Below are 18,227 nucleotides of genomic sequence, written 5' to 3'. Positions count from 1 at the left end.
AGGGCTGTGTGTGCGGCATCCCGATTCCAACCTAGCTTTCCAAGTGAGTCAAAAATATAAAGGGATGACGTGCCATCTAATATGGCACCGAAGCTGGCCTTCCTCACCTCACCAAATAAGACTCACGCATAAAAATAGCAACAGTGATAACAGAACACACTTCTCATTCAAGGGACAATAAAGTGTCCCCTGGGAGCTGAGAGAATGGTGAGTGGTGGCCAGGGGGAGAGAGAAAGTGGGGGCTTGAACCCAAGTCCACTTCTGGAAGCCCGGGTGTCCCTCCAGCTTCTGAGACTGCCAGGCAGTGTGGAAAAGTAAGGGCTTGGGCTGACATACAAAACAGGAGGAAAGATCACCACTGTAAAAGGACTGCCCAGAACCGGGAGGGATGAAACCCTTTTATGGCTGCCGTAAACAGAGCAGGCTTGGCCGATGAGTTTATTTGGCTGGTCAGTGTCAGCAGAGAATCCCTGAGCAGAAGAGCCGGCCCCCTGTCCAGGGAACATGTGCCCATGTCTGTCTCCCAGGCTAACACATACATGCTTTTCCCACCCTAGCTTACACCACTTTCCCTATCTTTTTGTGACTCTGTTTCCAGTCCCCAATAAATATGAGGACTACTTGTCAAAACCCACTCCCACACCTGTGGCCCCACCCACGCTCAAACCCCAAGAATCTTTGGGAGATAAATTCTAACAGCCTGATGCTCTGTGAGTGCAGGGGCCATGCTGTCTTGTTCATTGTTAACTATGTAGTCAGGTTTTTCATTGTTAAAATAGTAACTTCTTAGTTCAATACAATGTTGCCACTGAGCATCCAGGCGCCTGCCTCTAAATCCCAGCCATTGGGAAGTGGAGGCAGAGGGAGACGTTCAAGGTCATTCTCAGCCTCATAATGAACCTGAAATCAGTCAGGCAACATGAGACCCTGTCACAGATAAATACATAAATAAATGAAATTCATTCACAATTTCAACTTAAAAACCAACGCTCATCCTATACCAACTCCCGGGGATTTTCTAAAGCTGTTTCTTATTTCATCTTCAGAGCAGCTGGGTGTTCATCTCCACAGGCAGGAGAAAAAGAAGTTGCCCAAGGCCATGAGGATGGTCTCTGATGAGACCTGGATTCAAGCCAGGAATCCTGTCTGGACTCCCATATCCTCTCCCTTGTCCTCATGGGGACCTGCTGATGTCTCTGGTGTCTAAGTTTTACTCTGTCCAATCAGAACACGATTTTATTCTGTCCTGGTACCCACCTTAGTATTATATCATATATATTATATTATATCATAAAGTCTAAAAATAAAGCTATTTGGATTTTGAAAGAAATGTGAGCCAATTGCCCTGTACAGTAGATAATCTTACAAACAAGCGGTAAGGGCTGGGGAGGTGGCTCAGTTGAGTAACTACTTGCTGCACAGGCCTGGGGACCTGAGTTGGGACCCCAGTGCCCACGTAAAAGCCAGGTGTTGCTGGTGCACACCTGTTACCCCAGCACTGGAGGGAGCAGGGGATAGATACAGGCAGATCCCAGGAGGTTGCTGTCCAATAGCCTAGCTGAAGTGATGAGCTTCCTATTCAGTGACAATCCTAGCTCAAATAAAAGTAAAATAAAATAAAAAAAGGTGAGGCACAATAGAGGAAGACACTCAAAGTTGACTTCTGGCCTTCATGTGGGCACACAAAGGCAATCATACCTATACACACATATGTACACATATGCATATACTATGTACACACACACACACACACACACACACACACACACACACGTGCCAAGAATAAATAAACAACATAGTAAAATACAACAAAACGTTTTATAATTTCAGCTCCATGTCAAAACCTTGAGCCCAGAGTTCACTTCAGGGTAAAGGAGGAAGTAACTGAGTCATGTCAGTCCCCAGCACAGTTCCTTCAAAAGTGTCCATTCACATGCAGGGCGGGCGGTGGTGGCGCACACCTTTAATCCCAGCACTCAGGAGGCAGAGCCAGGTGGATCTCTGTGAGTTCGAGGCCAGCCTGGTCTACAGAGCGAGATCCAGGACAGGCACTGAAACTACACAGAGAAACCCTGTCTCAAAAAAAAAAAAAAGAGCGTCCATTCCCACATGGTGGTTAGAACTGTGTCTGAAACAGAACAAATATAATGCTATTTCTTTACACAAAACGTGTAATTGATGGGTATAAGGCTTTACCATTTGGGAAAGGATAAAAGAAAAGAGGGGAGGAGGGAGAGGAGAAAGAAGGGGGAAGGAAGAAAATAACAATGAAATGAGTAAGGGTGTGCCTGTGATCCCAGCAGCTGTAAGGCTAAGGCAGGAAGGATGCTCCACAGTTAGGGCCAGTCTGAGGCTATAGAGTGAGTTACAGGCTGCCTTTGGCTACAGAGTGAGACCCTGCCTCAGACAAACAAGCAAATAAAGAAATAAAACGATGTGGCAGGAGCTGTGTAAAGATGTTACATCACCATGTGGCAGCTTGCGAGTCGATATTCTCCCAGAGGCCAATGCAGAACAACTTCCTCACTCGCTCTTCAGAGCCCATATGTGGGGGCAGGGGAGGGGCAGTGTTTCAAGGAGAAAATGGCACTTTAAATAAAGCCATATTTTCCCGTAAGAGAGGAGTCACATTGCTATAAGGAGAGTGACTATACTTACTCCAGGGAAGGACTCCAGTGACCTCTTTGGGCAGGTGAAATGAATTAGTGGTCCCCAAACTAGAGTCAGATCTAGATTGATACAGTCAAAACAGAAAGCTGGAACATGAATAAGTAATGAAGAAGACAGGCTGAGGGTTTCCTGGGTTATCCGAGCGGTGAGGGACACGGAAGAGATTGGGCAGAGAGTCATGTTTGTTCAAAGAACCCAGGTAGCCTCCTTGCTGTCCTCGAAGCCAGTAAAAGTGTAGGGTGTTAACTTGGTTCCTCCCCTGCTGTGTGGGGACTGACAGGTCCGTGGGCTCAGCACTGCTGTCCGCCCCAGCATCTCCCCTGCACCGAGGACCCAGCAGACACTCCACACATTGCTGCGTGAATATGAATCCAGGAGGAGGAGAGGAAACGACGGAGTAAGGGGGTCCAAAGCCATGGAAAGAAAAACCACAGAAGGACTCATGCATGTGTGGGAAACTGAGATGTGGCAAAGAAAAGTGATATTTGGTGCGCAGAGTGACATGTCCACTCTGCCCTCCATTGTTCCAAGCCAATGAACTCTGCTCTTCCCAGTGAAAAGGCTCTGTTCTCATTGCGACGGTGACAAGAATTGTGCTTCCCAGAATTCTGCCTCTTTTGAAAGAAAGGTCCCTTCAAGTGTAGAATGGCCAGGAAGACACAGCATCCCGTAAGTTCTTGGACATATATGGAGGAGTCGGGGTATGGGCTCAAGGCAATATAGAGGGCTGGTAGGCTTAGAAAAACCTCCAGCTTTGCCCTCCCCAGCAGTGAAACGTGACAAATTAGAACTATTAACAACTCATATACAAGGGCAAGGGGCCCTCCAGACCCCCAGCCACCACCTGAGGTGGGTCAGTATCATTCCCAGCATAAATTCAAACAAAGAGGGTTTAGAAAACAGCACCAGGACTCTTCTAGAAATAAAACAGGCTATAAACACATCTTTCCCTGTGGAGTGATGCAGGAAGTTACCGGGCCCACATTCTAATATCAGCAAAAGCTATTGATTGATTCTTATTAAGTGCCCACATGCTCCTGGTGCTGAACAAAAGGTTCAGTCGCTCTTATAAAAGCACTCGCTCAATGAGAGTATCAACATTAATACACACACCGAGTGGCAGTCCCTAGATGACCCTCAGAGGCCACCTCACTGAAGACCTTGATGATTCAGAAAAAAAGCCATTGCTGGTACAATTCCCCCCTGATGCGATAGATGAAGGGCTCAATATCCTGCCCTACAAAGGATGCTGCAAGCCAAGCATGCTGCGCTACCCATTGAAGGACACTAATTCTTTAAAATACAATAGCAAAGGTTGGGGAGATCGCTCAGAGGTTAAGAGTTCATACTGCTCTTCCAGAGGACCCCAGTTCAAGTCCTAGAACTCACATCGGGTGACTCACAACGCCCTCCTCTGGTCTCTGCAAGCACATATGCAAACATATATATGCCAATAAATACTATAAAAAGCCTTAAAATATAACAGATTTCCAAGAAGTTACAGGACACTGGTGTCTTCCTGACCATCCTAAAGTTGAAGGAACCTTTGTTTCAAAACAGGTAGAATTCCGGAAAGTACACTCTTGTCACCACTGAAGTCTCCTACGAGGAAAGGGTAACATCTCCCTGTCCCCAAAAAGTGGCAAATACAACTACAAATTCCAGACCGAGACAGAAGGGACCTTCATAAGAAAGAAGAGTTCATCCTCAAGACAGGGAGAGTTGAGCCTTTCCAACGCTTCAAATGTTTGGCAACGGACGTGGAGAGACCAGTGGTGGGCATGTGTGGTAGGCAAGCTTTACGGGGTGGGTGCCACTGCTCTGGTGGGTGTGGTGGCATGTGAAAGAGTTGGTAATAAAGTTTCAATTCAGAGCTGGGCTCCTGCACTGTACGTCATTTCAAGGAATAGTCACAGGAACCATTTATATCCAGGAAGTTGGGACGTCTCTTCCATCAAGGCGCTGGCAATTTGCAGTGAGGGGGCTGTCACTCTCCACAAGGAGATGATATGCCCATTGATCCCATTTCTCTTTCTGCCACGGGAGGAAGCGGAGAGTAATGTTGCCCGGCCTGTGGAGAATGAATCAAGGGTGGCACACACACCAACCCTGCCCCAGCTCTGCCGTTCTGCCTGTCACCCTACTCACCAGCAGCTGATCAATGACAATATGTAAATGTGCATCCAAGACAACCACCCCTGTCTGCCAGACTGGTGGGAGCCCCTCCCTCCAGGACCCCTTTGTGTATCTGTGACAGACCAGCATGATGAACAGGCTTCCTGACGCTTTCCATCTCATTAGAGGACAATCCTTTGCTCAATTCTTAATGGACTCTACAAATTGCTCACCCTCCCTCTGGTGCAAGATTATGATAATTTTATTATTCATCCCAGGAAGGAGTTGCCAAAAATGACAACATGATCAGCACCCATGACAGGTATGAGGAACATCTCCCATGACATCTTAGGAAGGGGACCGTCTGAAATGATGTTTGATCCTTAATTAGAAAGAAATGATTGGCTACTTTTCAAGCAGAATTGGGAAGCCACAGCATATGCACTCTCAGCTCTGAGAAGCCAGCAGGCTCCCCAGTGCGGAAGGCGAGCACCGGGAGAGCTAATAAATGCCAGACAAAGCCCTCACTATGGCAGCTGGAAGATGCAAGCCGAGTGTTTGCCATCATCCACTGACATTCAGATCATGAATCAGAAAATGAGACACAGAATTCAGACTTCACACCAAATGATGGAGACAGACCATCGAGTCTCATCAGTACCAATTCCCTTGTGAGTCAGACTAGAGAAGAAAGCGGTGGCCATGACATCTTTTCGATTCCAAGGTTCTACCTATAGCCTACACTGTTGGCCACCAACATAGCAATCGTTCACTCTTCCTTTTACCCCATAGGCAGCACCACCTGTCAACAGATACTCGTTTTCCTATTTCCTTTATAACTAGGTAGGACACAATCCTACAATGAAACATTAGTAGACACATGCAGGGCTTGGGAGGTATCTGGGGTTAAAAAACACAGAAAGGAAGAAGATGGATGGGTAGGTAGAATGTGTTCATCTTTCCTTTGCTTCGCGCTTTGGACTCTGCAGACTCAGAGTGTCATTAAGATCTGAAATGCTTCCCCCACCCACCCCACAAGCTCACATGTAGAAGAAGACTTGGTGCTCCCCACAACAGTGTTTCAAAGTGAAATCTTCAGGAGGTGATTGGACCTTGGGACTCTAATCTTATCAATGACTTAATCCATTGATAGGTTCATCACTATTGGAAGGTAGGTAATGGAGCCTAGTTGAAGCAGGTAGGTCACTGGAGCCATACCTTTAAAGTGGATACCTCCTTGTTCCTCACCTCTTATTGCCCCCTCCTTCATCCCTTCCCTCTCCCACCCTGTATACCTTGTTCCTCACCTCTTATCCTCCCCACCTCCTTCATCCCTTCCCTCTCCCACCCTGTCTCTCTCATTTCTAGTTGCCATGGGATGAGCAGCCTGGCTCCACAACCTACTTCCCAGTACAATATTCTGCCTCTCAGAAATAACTAAGTTAAATGACCATGGACAGAAATCTCAGACATCATGAGACCAGATAAATCTTTCCTCCTAAAAGCTGATTTTTGCCAGGTCCTTTGCCACAGCAAAAGAAGTAAGACCGCACAGACATGCATGTGATGCTGAAGCAGTGGTGTCTGGACCGCGAGGGAGATGGTAAGCTAGTTTCCTTATGGACCTGCTAAGCCTGCCCCGTGATTCTCCACATCTCATTTCCTAACTTCATGTTGGGAAAACAAGTGCACACCGAGGAAGCCACTTTCCGGGGCTTGTTTTTTCCTTGCAGCCAAAGCATCTCAACGACGTGCTGCCCTCGGCTCACCCTTGGCCTTCCCCTTTTTGTGTCTTGTGTCTTGAATGACAGCTGCCTATCTGACTCTGATGGATGCTACACTTCACCCCCAGGAAAGACTGGAGGAAAAGGCCCTGTCCTTCCTGAACACACAAACAGGTGGGGAAAAAATTATGGAGTTACATCCCTCCTCCCCTATTAACTATATTTTGCAGACTTATATGGTCTCTAGTAGCTTAGATCCTTCAACCACCAAGATGCTCCTAAAGTATTTGCTTCCATATTATAATTAATCCATTCCATTTAAGAGAGAAAATGCTGTGAGGTAACACATTTATTCCTTTTTTAAAAGTTATGCATATATAGAGGAGGCAGGTGTACATATCAGCATATGAGTGTAGGTGACTGCAGAGTCCAAGAGAAGGAGTCAGACCCCTAGAGCTGGAATTATAGGCTGTTATGAGGTGCCCAATGTGGGTTAAAAGCAGCAATCACTCTTAATAGCTGAGCAATTTCTCCATGCCCCTTTAAGTAACTATCTTTTTTTTAACTTTTTTAATTTTTATTTAATTTTTTTTCATTTTACATACCAACCACAGTTTCCTCTTCTTCCCCTTCTCCTACTCTCCCATCCACTCCTCAGAGAGGGTAAGGCCTCCCTTGGGGAGTCAACAAAGTCTGGCACATCAAATTGAGGCAGGACCAAGCCCCTCCCCTCTGCATCAAGGCTGAGCAAGATATCCCACCATAGGGAATGGACTCCAAAAAGCCCGTTCATGCACCAGGGATAAATCCTGGTCCCATTGCTAGGGGCCCCACTGTTGTTCGAATCTTATATGGTCTTTTAATAAAAAATCCAGAGCCAGATATTGAGCTGAAAGCTAAAAGATCAGAGAAGCAGAGCAAGCCACAGCGAACCTCACCTCACCAACTCCTCAGCTGACCCTGTTTCCTCAGACTAAAAGTCTCTACGTCCTCACCCAAAAGGATGTCAGCTGGACTGCTTTAGTTCCTGTTTCCTCATGCCTTATATACCTTTCTGGGATTAAAGGCATGTGTGCTTCCCAGTATTGGGATTTAAGGTGTGTGCCACCACTGCCTGGCTCTGTTTCCAGTGTGGCCTTGAACTCACAGAAATCCAGGCGGATCTGTTCCTGAGTGATAGGATTAAGGGTGTGTGCCACCACTGTCTGGCCTCTATGTCTAATCTAGTGACTGGCTCTGTCCTCTGATCATCAGGCAAGCTTTACTGGGGTACACAATATATCACCACACCCCACAAACAGATCAAGCCACACAACTGTCAACCACATTCAGAGGGCTTAGTTCAGTTCCATGCAGGTTCTTCAGCTGTCAGTCCAGTGTCTGTGAGTTCCCACAAGCTCAGGTCAGCTGTCAGCTTTCCCCATCATGATCTTGACCCCTTTTGCTCATATAATCCCTCCTCCCTCTCTTCAGCTGGACTCCAGGAGCTCGGCCCAGTGCTTAGCTGTAGATCTCTGCATGTGCTTCTATCAGTTATTGAATGAAGGTTCTATGATGACAATTAGGGTAGTCACCAATCTGATTACAGGGGAAGGCCAGTTCGGGCATCCTCTCCTCTATTGCTAGGAGTCTTAGCTGGGGTCATCCTTATAGATTCCTGGGACTTTCCCTATCACCAGGTTTCTCCCTAAACCCATAATGGCTCCCTCTATCAAGATATCTCTTTCATTGCTCTCCCTCTCCATCCCTCCCCCAACTTGGCCATCTGGATCCCTCGTGCTCCCATCCCCCATGCTCTCTTCTCCACCCTCCCTCCCAGTTTACCCAGGAGATCTTATCTATTTTAAGGAGCTATCTTTAAAGATGATGTTCAAGCTTAACATACACAAAAGTTTTACAAAATATCATTAGCAAAATATCACTAGAGAAGAATGTGAAATCTCCTTGAAGAGATGTTTAAATATTTCTTCCTTCAAAAATCTAGGCTAGATCCAAGAGATGCAAAGACTCTTAGGAGGAAATCAGCATCTCCCACTGGATCCCAGAAGCTATGACTTCCACTAGCTCAACACTTGAAAATATTCAACTAACCAATTCACACAAGAATGAATGAATACCACCGCCCCCATTTTGCATAACTCTAACATAAGGTCTGCGTTAGCCTAATTGCAAAGTAATTTTCACTCAGGCAAGAATCGCAGGAGCTGCTTTCTGGCAGATTTCATATCTGATTACTTTCAGAGACCAAAGGGGACAGTTGGGAGCTGAATTTATGGTCACTGGGTACCCTCTGAGCCCTGGATCTACATCAAAGCCATGGGGGCTGGAAGCAAATCACTATGACAACCATTTATGTGGCCAAAATGGAAAGGCAAGATTTGATGGGACAAAGTAATGCATACACCTATAACTCTAAAATACATGGTGAGGTTTATGTTTGGATTTGTTGTTTAAGACTGAACCCAGCACCTCCCCTGCCTCTAGCTGTGTGTGCATGTGAATAAGAGGGGCCATAATGAAACCATGAATAATAAGTAAAGGACGTCAACAGGAATGCTGCAGGGGCCCAAAATACCCTAATTCATATCCACACACAGCATACACAAGCTTCGCGGGCGACTCGTCTGCCCTTCCCCACCGTTTGTTAGACACTGTCTCTGCCTTGAAATACGTTCTGCCAAAACCCCCACAGCAAAATATTCAAAGCGCCTGGGTGCCGCCTGTTTAAAACAACAAGGAGGACGAGTAATGGGTTTATTTCAATGCAGGCTTGGCGTGTCTGCCAGTGATAAACCCTGAACTGCCTAGGAGGAGGTGACAGTCTCAAAAGCCCCTTCAAACATCACCTTCATCCTTTTGGCTACCCTGTAGGTATCACTTAAGCAGTAAGTACTGTAAGGGAAAACAGGAGCCCCCCCCCACCCCAGGACAGCCTATGCCTCTCCTTTGGCTTAAGTTTCCAAATTCAAAATCTCATCTGAAAAATGGGGAGTCTTCCTCTGCAAGCAAATAAAATAGATTAACCAAGATGCTTTAAAAAGACTCAGGAAGATGTATGTGTATACAAATGCATACACGCACGCAATAACAATTGATAAAAGAGGCCATGAATTGAAGAAGAGTGGGAAGGAGTAAGTGGGAGAGTTTGGAGGGAGGAAAGGAAAAGGAGAAATGTTGTAATTAAAATACAACTTCAAAAAGAAGAAGAAGAAGGCAAAGTAGTTCAGCGGGTTTGAACGTAGCTTGAGTGACTCAAACAAACCGATTACGTCTGTGTGTGAATTAGACAAGCAGTGCCCACTGCAAGGGCACCCATTACTGAGTTGGCTCTATTGAATGAATTGCATCTATTGATGTACCTGGTGTCTTTGCTGGCATTTCTGGGTGAGGAACTACACCACTTCCCTTCTCTCCCTTCCCTACAGTAGAAAAATGATCCTCAGTCAAGGGCTGCAACTTCCTCGGAGCCCCGAAGATTGCAGCCATCAGAGGATCACCCAGAGCATGAGTTGCCTCAATCCCCACTGCACTTAAGCTACACACTGGAGTCTGTCCCTCCCGCCAACTCCCACCAGGTTCCCAAGGCACTGGACAGCCACGCTGTGCCCTGGATCTCAAGAGAGCCTTGGGGAGCGAGCGTCTTCTTCTGTGCCTGAGGTCCCCTTGGCTTACAGGTCAGACTCTGTCCTGGAGACAGTACTCAAGTGTCCTTGGTGTCCTTTCTCCACTTCCAGGGTGACCAGGCACCTTCCCCTGAGCCACTGTCTTGGAAGTCCTACAGACAGGTTTATGTAGGGAAGGCAGCCTCCCAAACCCAGCAGCCATGTTTGCACTGAGTCAAATGTCCTGCCGGGCTTTCCTGTTGACTCTGGGGCTGGGGACGGCTTCTGAGCCTCATGGAAGGTGTTCCTATTCCCTCTCTTTTTCCCAAACCAAGGACACACAATGGTGATAAACATGAGCCCCTCCCCCACTACCACCATTCCCAGCTGTGACTGCAGTAAGGCCACCTCTCCTATTTTCCAAGGGAACTCTCTGCATCTCTAGTGACTGGAGCTACAAGGCCAGAGCCTGTCATTCATGTTCCGTAAGGATTCCAAGGTGCTGCAGAAGCTGCCTCACGCCAGTCCTCACACTCCTCAGAGAGGCCACCTGTCTGTCTCCTAACCACTGGCTCCATCACACATTTTATTATAACCACCACTGCATGCCATGGATGACTAGCATTGCATTTTTCCACCAACAAGAACTCCACACCACACTTATACCTAGGGATCCTGGGAAATCAATCCCCAAGTCTGCCTTGGAGTATCTGCTTCCTGGGACTCTTGCTGGTACCAACTTTTACATCACTCAAGGTCAAGTCAGGAGGTAGAACCTGGTGTGTTAGACAGAGTTCTCATCATTGTCAAAATAGCTGACAGAGTGACATAAGGGAGCAAAGATCACTGGGTTCACAGTTTCAGAGGGTTCGATAAATGGTTTCTTAGCCCTACGCATTTGGACAGAGAATCCCGGCAGTGGCAGTATATGGTAGCAACTGTTCTTTGCTTCTTAGCGGATGGAAGTAGAGGAGATGCCTTTGCTCCCTTTCCCCTTTTACTCTGTCTAGGCCCCCAGGCTGGGGGATGGCACCACCAACAATCATGACCTGTCTTCCCTGACTCAGTTCGTTGACTCTGGAACTTCCGTCATAGACGTACCCAGCATGTGTCTCCCTGGTCTCCTAGCTGATTCTAAATCCAGTTCTGGCAATGAAAGTTAACCATCATGCCTGGATTTGGGTTGGGGCCATTTTGTCTCCGGTGTAATTTCATTTCATTTTTATCTTTCTGGGGTATTTATTTCCTAGTCGGAACTGAAACAGGGACAGACTCTATTACCCATTAGGCTTGAGCCCAGATACATAGCATAGGGGCTGGAGATGGGAAGGTGAGGTACAGGAGACAATGTGCGTGCACTTGGTCCTGTGTTTATCCTAGCTGGGTCCGGAAAGGGCCTGCCTGGGAATGGTAGCAGTGAGACCAATGGCATTGGCAGCACCAAAGGAAGTCATAAATCCCGACAGACCAAGCAAAGGCTCCAGGCCACAGGGCCCAAGTGAGACAGGTGAGGCTCCAGCAGCTGCCTTTGTCCCAGGGACTGTATGTTGGACAGTGTACTCTGAGTGCTGCCCACAGGGACAGGGAGGGCAGGGGTATGGGTCACTATCTTACCTCCCAAATAGAGCCAGAGACATTGAGTTAGGCAGTATGAACATTCCTTAGCCACTGGAGCCATTTCTAGACCTGAACAGGAGGGTGGAGAGGGGCTGTCTGGGTTGTGGGGAGCAACAGCACCAGATTCCAGCCTTCCTCAGTGGGTGAGCACAAGGCAAGGTCAGGGTCAACGATACGCTCATGCAGACTGGGAAAGTTAGAGTCCACACTCCGTGTGATGATATACCATAGCTAGACAGTAACTGAGGGTTAATAGTCAGGGGGTACTAGGGATACAGGATAGCCTCGCCTGAGCTCCATCCATACTGCTCAGCCCAGCCCAGCTAGGACAGAGACAAAGTAGGCTGGACAACCCAGACAGCATCCCACCTTCTAGAAGCCAGGGCCAGCCAAGGCCTGGAGGCAGGTGAGTAGAGAGAACCTGGAGGGACACAAAGAGGGGCAGAGACCTGGGCTAGGTCCCTCCCCCGTGATACCAGCATCAGCAGAAGAAACGATGTGACAAGAGACCATGGGGGCCTGCTGGGCCAGAGCTGCCCTGGAGTAAATGGGAAGGAATGGCTGCCTTGGTTGGAGGCCCTGTTAGGGCTTCCATTTGGTGTGGGAAGGGGCTGAGGGTGGGGCATATGGGTCATGTATGTTTGTTATCCTTCCTGCCTCCTGGAAAACTCAGTCCTTCCATTATTTTATAAGGCTAAGATTCCACTTCCCAACAGGTTGTCGGTCTTCTTATCTGTGAAAAAAGACTTGATATTGTAACTGCTCAGGCCAGCATGCCCCAGGCTCTTCTTCCATGGATGCTAGACACTGGTATTCCTCCATCAAAGCACCCTATCATGAAATCATTCTTGTTGATCTGAACCCCTTTTTTTGTATGTTCTCTGGGTGTGCCTCATTCCTGAGATTTTTATCCAGTGCTCCATACACTCCTTCTCCATTGCTTCTTGAAGCTCTCTAGATCACATGTCAGATCCAGGACTAGGAGACAACCTTGGCCAGTCTCTGAGCAGTCGGAACACAGTCAGTTCTGCTAATGCTGGGGGAAACTGTAGGCTGATCCCATCCTCCCCATCACCACCTGCTGAAGCAACATGCTAGGCTGATCCTCAGGAGTAAGCCACCTGCCAGACACTCTAGTCCCTCCATCCTGGCAGAGCCTCGTGGGAAGCAGTCAGCAGGAACAGAAATGTGGTTGGTAGCATCCCAGCCTTGGCAACACAGAGCAGAATATGGAAGGGTGGGGTTGAGGCTGAAACGATGGCTTAAGAATTGGCACAGGAGCATGAGATCATTATGAGGATCCAAACAGAGCAAGATTTTAAAGGTGAGAAACGAAGAGACGCTCAAGCCAAGAGATGAGACTAACAAAACAGACACCCAAGGATTTGCTGGTGCTCTGGCCTGACTCGGGACTCATGGGAGCAGAGGAGAGGTTCTGGAGGCCTGCCCTTCCCTGGTTACTGGGTTAATGGTTCCTGGGAGAGAGGGAAGAGAGACAGGAAGAAGCAAGGTTTTCACAGTGGCCCACGCTCCTGTAAGTAATCCTGATGAAACTAATTGATACACACACACACACACACACACACACACACACACACACACACACACACACACGAGAGAGAGAGAGAGAGAGAGAGAGAGAGAGAGAGAGAGAGAGAGAGAGAGAGAGAGAGAGAGAGAGATGCACATGCACTTTCACATACAAGTGCAAAGATCATGGAAGACAAGAAAAGATTGAAGAACTCAGATTGGAGGAAACCAAAGAGAAACATCAAGGAAATGCAATGGGAGACTTTAGATGGGAGACCGAGATGGAAAGAGAACATTGGAGGAAAAGTTAGTGAACTCTGGATAAGAAACAGTTCAGTCCATAGGATTGTCCTGTGTGTTGTGCATATCTTGGTCATGATAACTGTTCCACATTAAGTAAGGAACTATTATTAGAGAGTAAGAGAATTCTCTGTGATATTTTTACAACTTTTCAGTAAACCTAAAATGAATCCAAATTTTAAAAAAAATTAACCCATCAGTCTCCTTACATGAGTTGAAGTTCTATGGGACTCCAAAATCAATAGGTAAGTCTAAGCTGTCTTTTTTGGTAAATAAGGATGAAGGAGCCACAGTCATCTCACCGCAGACAGGTAGGAGATGGATGGGTAGTACTGAAGAGAGATGCCATGGGAAGAAGGTTCATGAGACAATGGGGCCCAGTGAAAGGAGGTGAGAGGTTATCAAAGACCAACACTGTCAACTCCCTTGGAGCCAGGGAGCAGCCTGGTTTATAAGACAGAATAATAGGCCTCCTTCAGGGAACCCACACCTCAAACAATGCCTGTTCCCAGAGCCCACACCTACGTCACCATCCCTCCTCCTTCAGAGCCACATAAATCAATCACCAGCTCTTGACTGTCTCGATTCTCTTCAGCCCACCCCCACTCGCATTCAGATTCCCTTTTAACCGTAAGACAACCAAAGACAATTGGCTACACACCGTCTTCCTCCTTCCCTTCTGGTAAAGGGGATTCCCGGTGTTTAGGAGCTCAAGGCTCCTTCTACCTCACCCGCCCATCCAGATCAGAGGTCACCGTCAAAGCTACTCTCGGGTCGACCCTACCACAACATCAGCCCTTGTGGACACACAGGTCCACTGAGCGTCACACCACCTAGGCCTAAGCTCAGCTAAGTCTTGTCCCTGCTTTTTAGAAACTTTTTTTTTTTTAAGAAAAATCACTTTGCATAGAAATTTCGCCTGAGGTTGGCACCTCGCACGGTATTATAGGAAGATTCGCTTCCCATTGCATTAGGTTAGGCAACAGAATTCACTATTTGGTAGGAATCTTTGACTTTTCCAAGAGCTCTGCAGGAATTCTATAGTAGTCTTATTTCTAACATGCATTTGTGAAAGGGAGGACTTTTAACTGATCATGGATCTCAAACATCATTTATTATAGTCCTAGTGTATGCATAGTCCTTACGTGAATGAGCGGACCAGACTCAAGTACAAGATACCTGATAGCAGGCCTAGGGTATGTATGGGTTGACAAATATGAACTAGTCCGAAACTGTGATTGAAAGTTAACTTTAGACCTATAGGAGACATATGAAACGTTTCTATTCACATTAGTGGATTGTTTTAGTGAGCTACAGAAACTGACACTAATTCTGGTAGGTGCTGAGGAAACTTGCTGAACTAAACCAGACATGGACACTGTCCACTATGAGTTTATGATACAACAGGCAGATGTGACTCATACCTACCAATAAATTCATAATTAACCAGATACATGTGCTCAGAAAATAGACCCAGAACCTGGAACCAACTATTGGAAGATGATGGTGTCAGGAGGGGAAGATAAAGAGGTGTCATGTGGGATAAAGAGGAACAGAAATAATCGGGGGGGGGGGGGTTAAAGTCCAGCAGAAGAGGTAGAAGCGTAGCTCAGTGCTTAAAGATATGGTGAGTGTTCTCAGGGACCTGGACCCAATCCCCATTACCCTAAAAATTAATAAATTAAAAGCACACCAGCTGTACCTCCTCACTGTATCCCCTGACCAGTCACACCAAGGGAGTACAGAGGTTTCCACAACATGGCTCCAATGCTGATCTAAATACAGAGATGTTTTTCCTGCCTGAGCACCCAGCAGATAAGTCACATGATGCAGCCTTCTTACCATTAAGCAAAAGTAGAACTCAAAATCCTCAACGAGGCACTCCAAGAGACAGAATCAGCCCTGGCCTCCACCAGCATCCAACATCCCAGTACCAATAACCCATGGCTTAATCAGGAGGGAAGAAAACGAGAAGCTGGCCATCTGGGGCCATTTTTATCTAGCGCTTTTTAATATTTAGAGTCTCCTGATGGTGAGTTTCTGACTTATATCCTATAGCAGTTCTTGACTCTCCCAGCTGATCATCCTAAACAGCAGGTTTCCTCATTGGTCTTTATTATACAGGAACAATTTCAGGAAGTAAAGAAAGGAAAGATGTTCTGCGTCTTCCAACCAGACAGCCAAAGGAACTAGAGAGGAAAGAAACAAAGATACGCCAAGCATCATCCCACATGCGTTAAAATGCTACTAGACAAGATTGTCGGAGCAGGCCTGTAACCTCAGAGACTCAGGAGTCTGAGACCAGAGAATCGAGTGCAAGGCCAGTTTGGGTTCAAAGCTAACTGGGGAAGTTAGAGAGACTGTATCACAAAGGAAAAGTTTTGTTTTTTTGTTTTTTGTTTTTTTTTTTTTAAGTGCTAGGGATAGGGCTCAGTGGGAGAGTATTGCCCAGCATCCATGGAGTCCTGGGCTCCATTCTCAAGCTGTAAAGAAAAGAAGATCAGCAAATGAATAAGGAAGGAAGAAATAAAATGGAACAAAAAGAAAAGAGAATGAAATGTCACCTACACTGTGCTCTACCATGGCAAAAGATTCATGAGGATACCACAGACCTTCCATGCCAGAGACTTGGTTATTCTGTTGAAATATCCCTGTAGGTCCTCCAACAAGTCAGTCAATGAGTTTTAAAGTCCTTAGTACCCTGTGTTGAAAGCCTTCCTAATGGGCAAGGGAGATGGGTCTGTGGGTAAAGCTTGCCACACAGTATGACATGTCCATTAGTTTTATGCCAACTTGACACAAACTAACGTTGTTGGGGAAGACAGACTCTCAACTGAGAGGATGACCCCATCAGATTGGCCTGTGGGCAAACTTGCGATGTGTTTTCTTGATGGATGTGGGAGGGCCACTCCTGGGTGGTCCTGGGTTCTATAAGAAAGTAGGCTGAGCAAGCCATGGAGAGCAAGCCAGTAATCCGCACTCCTCCATGGGTTCTGCATTAGCTCCCACACCCAGGTTCCTGCCCTGTTTGAGTTCCTACCCCGACTTTCTTCAGTGATGGACTGTGACGCAGAACTCTACACTCTCAAAATAAACTCTTTCCCACATAAGTTGCCTTTGGTTGTGGTGTTTTCTCACAGCAATAGAAACCCTAAGACACATGAGGATCTGAGTTAAGATCACCAGACCCACATAAAACTGGACACATTAGTATATTCCTGCACCCCCACCCCCACCCCCCGGTGCTCCAACAGTGAGGTAGGAGGTAGAGACAGGTGAATTCCTGGAAGCTCACAGGCCAGCCTGGTATGCTAAGTGGTAAGCAAGAAAACCTGTCTCAAGCCATACGGGAGATGAGGACGGACACTCAAGGCTATCTTCTAACTTCCCTAAGTGTGCCATGGCATGTGCACACCTATATTCCCATATATGTGAACATGCATATGCACATACAGAGAGAGACAGAGAGACACAGAGAGAAAGAATAAATTAAAATTTAAAAAGGAAACCCTCCTAACATCCTTGGTCCCCTCCTGCTCTCCAGCCCCTTGCTCAGTGAGACATACCCAGCATTTTGCAACTGGAATTGAATAGTACACTTATTTCATTTGCTCACTTATCTATCTGCCTTCTACACTCGTTTACTTATTGGTTTGTTTACCATTTCCTCTAGGAGACTAACAACTCCTTGAAGACAACATCCCACCTATCTGTAACACGCTTACTTCTCAGCACTTAGAACAGAGCACACTGTAGAGGTGCTAGCATTAGAAACTCAGGAGAACAGACAGGAGGGTCAAAGGAAGGACAACCTAGAGACTTTGACAGTGCAGTAATTATGAGGACAGGCTCTATGGCTGAGCTGCCAGGGATTGGCCCCCAGCTCGATCCACGGCAGGCTACCCACCCATCTGAGGCCTCGGTTCAATCAGGAAAGGGGGAAACAATGGCTGATCTAAAAAGACTTTCCAATCAGGAGTTCAAGGTCAACCTTAGCTACATGGAGACTCTGAGAACAGCTTGATCTATGTGAAAGCCTGTCTCAAAAAAAAAAAAAAAAAAAAAAAGACTTCAGCCAAGAACATGAACTTGTATATGTAAGAAAGACACTTGGTGTCTAAAATACAGTAAACATTCATTAAATCTTACGTTATGAAGCAAGCTATTACGAAGCCTATTTGTAGCAATGCAGTCCAAGAAGAAACATGACATATCCCTGCACACAATGAACGTGTTCTTCCACCTCCAGACATCTAGAATAACAACCTCTAAGGAAGCTGATGCCACTGACTGGTTTACAAGCTGGGAAGGCCGCTTGTGATTCTAATACCACGTGAAAGGGATTCCTGGGGGTATGAGGTAGTGGGGAGGTGAAGTCCACCTGGGTGCCTGGGAATTTTCAGCTTGCAAGCCTCCCTTGAAGATGTCTGTTTCCCAGACAGACACACTTGCCTTCAGTTATCTTTAGCTGCACCAAGCAAGTCGGCATAGATCTTCTCACCATCGGGATGTTTATGCATGCCTCGACAAATTAGGAATCTTCCAGTATTCTATACCCTTCTTCCTGTAAGTGTGCTTCCTTCAGCTTGCAGCAAGAAGCTCAAGGGCAGGCGTTACACTTCAAACTCCCTCCCACAGACTTCCAATAGCCAAGGCAATGGGCATGTTA

Source organism: Peromyscus maniculatus, chromosome 3 (genome assembly GCF_049852395.1).
Source record: "Peromyscus maniculatus bairdii isolate BWxNUB_F1_BW_parent chromosome 3, HU_Pman_BW_mat_3.1, whole genome shotgun sequence".
Lineage (NCBI taxonomy): Eukaryota > Metazoa > Chordata > Mammalia > Rodentia > Cricetidae > Peromyscus > Peromyscus maniculatus.
This window is presented reverse-complemented; position numbering follows the sequence as displayed.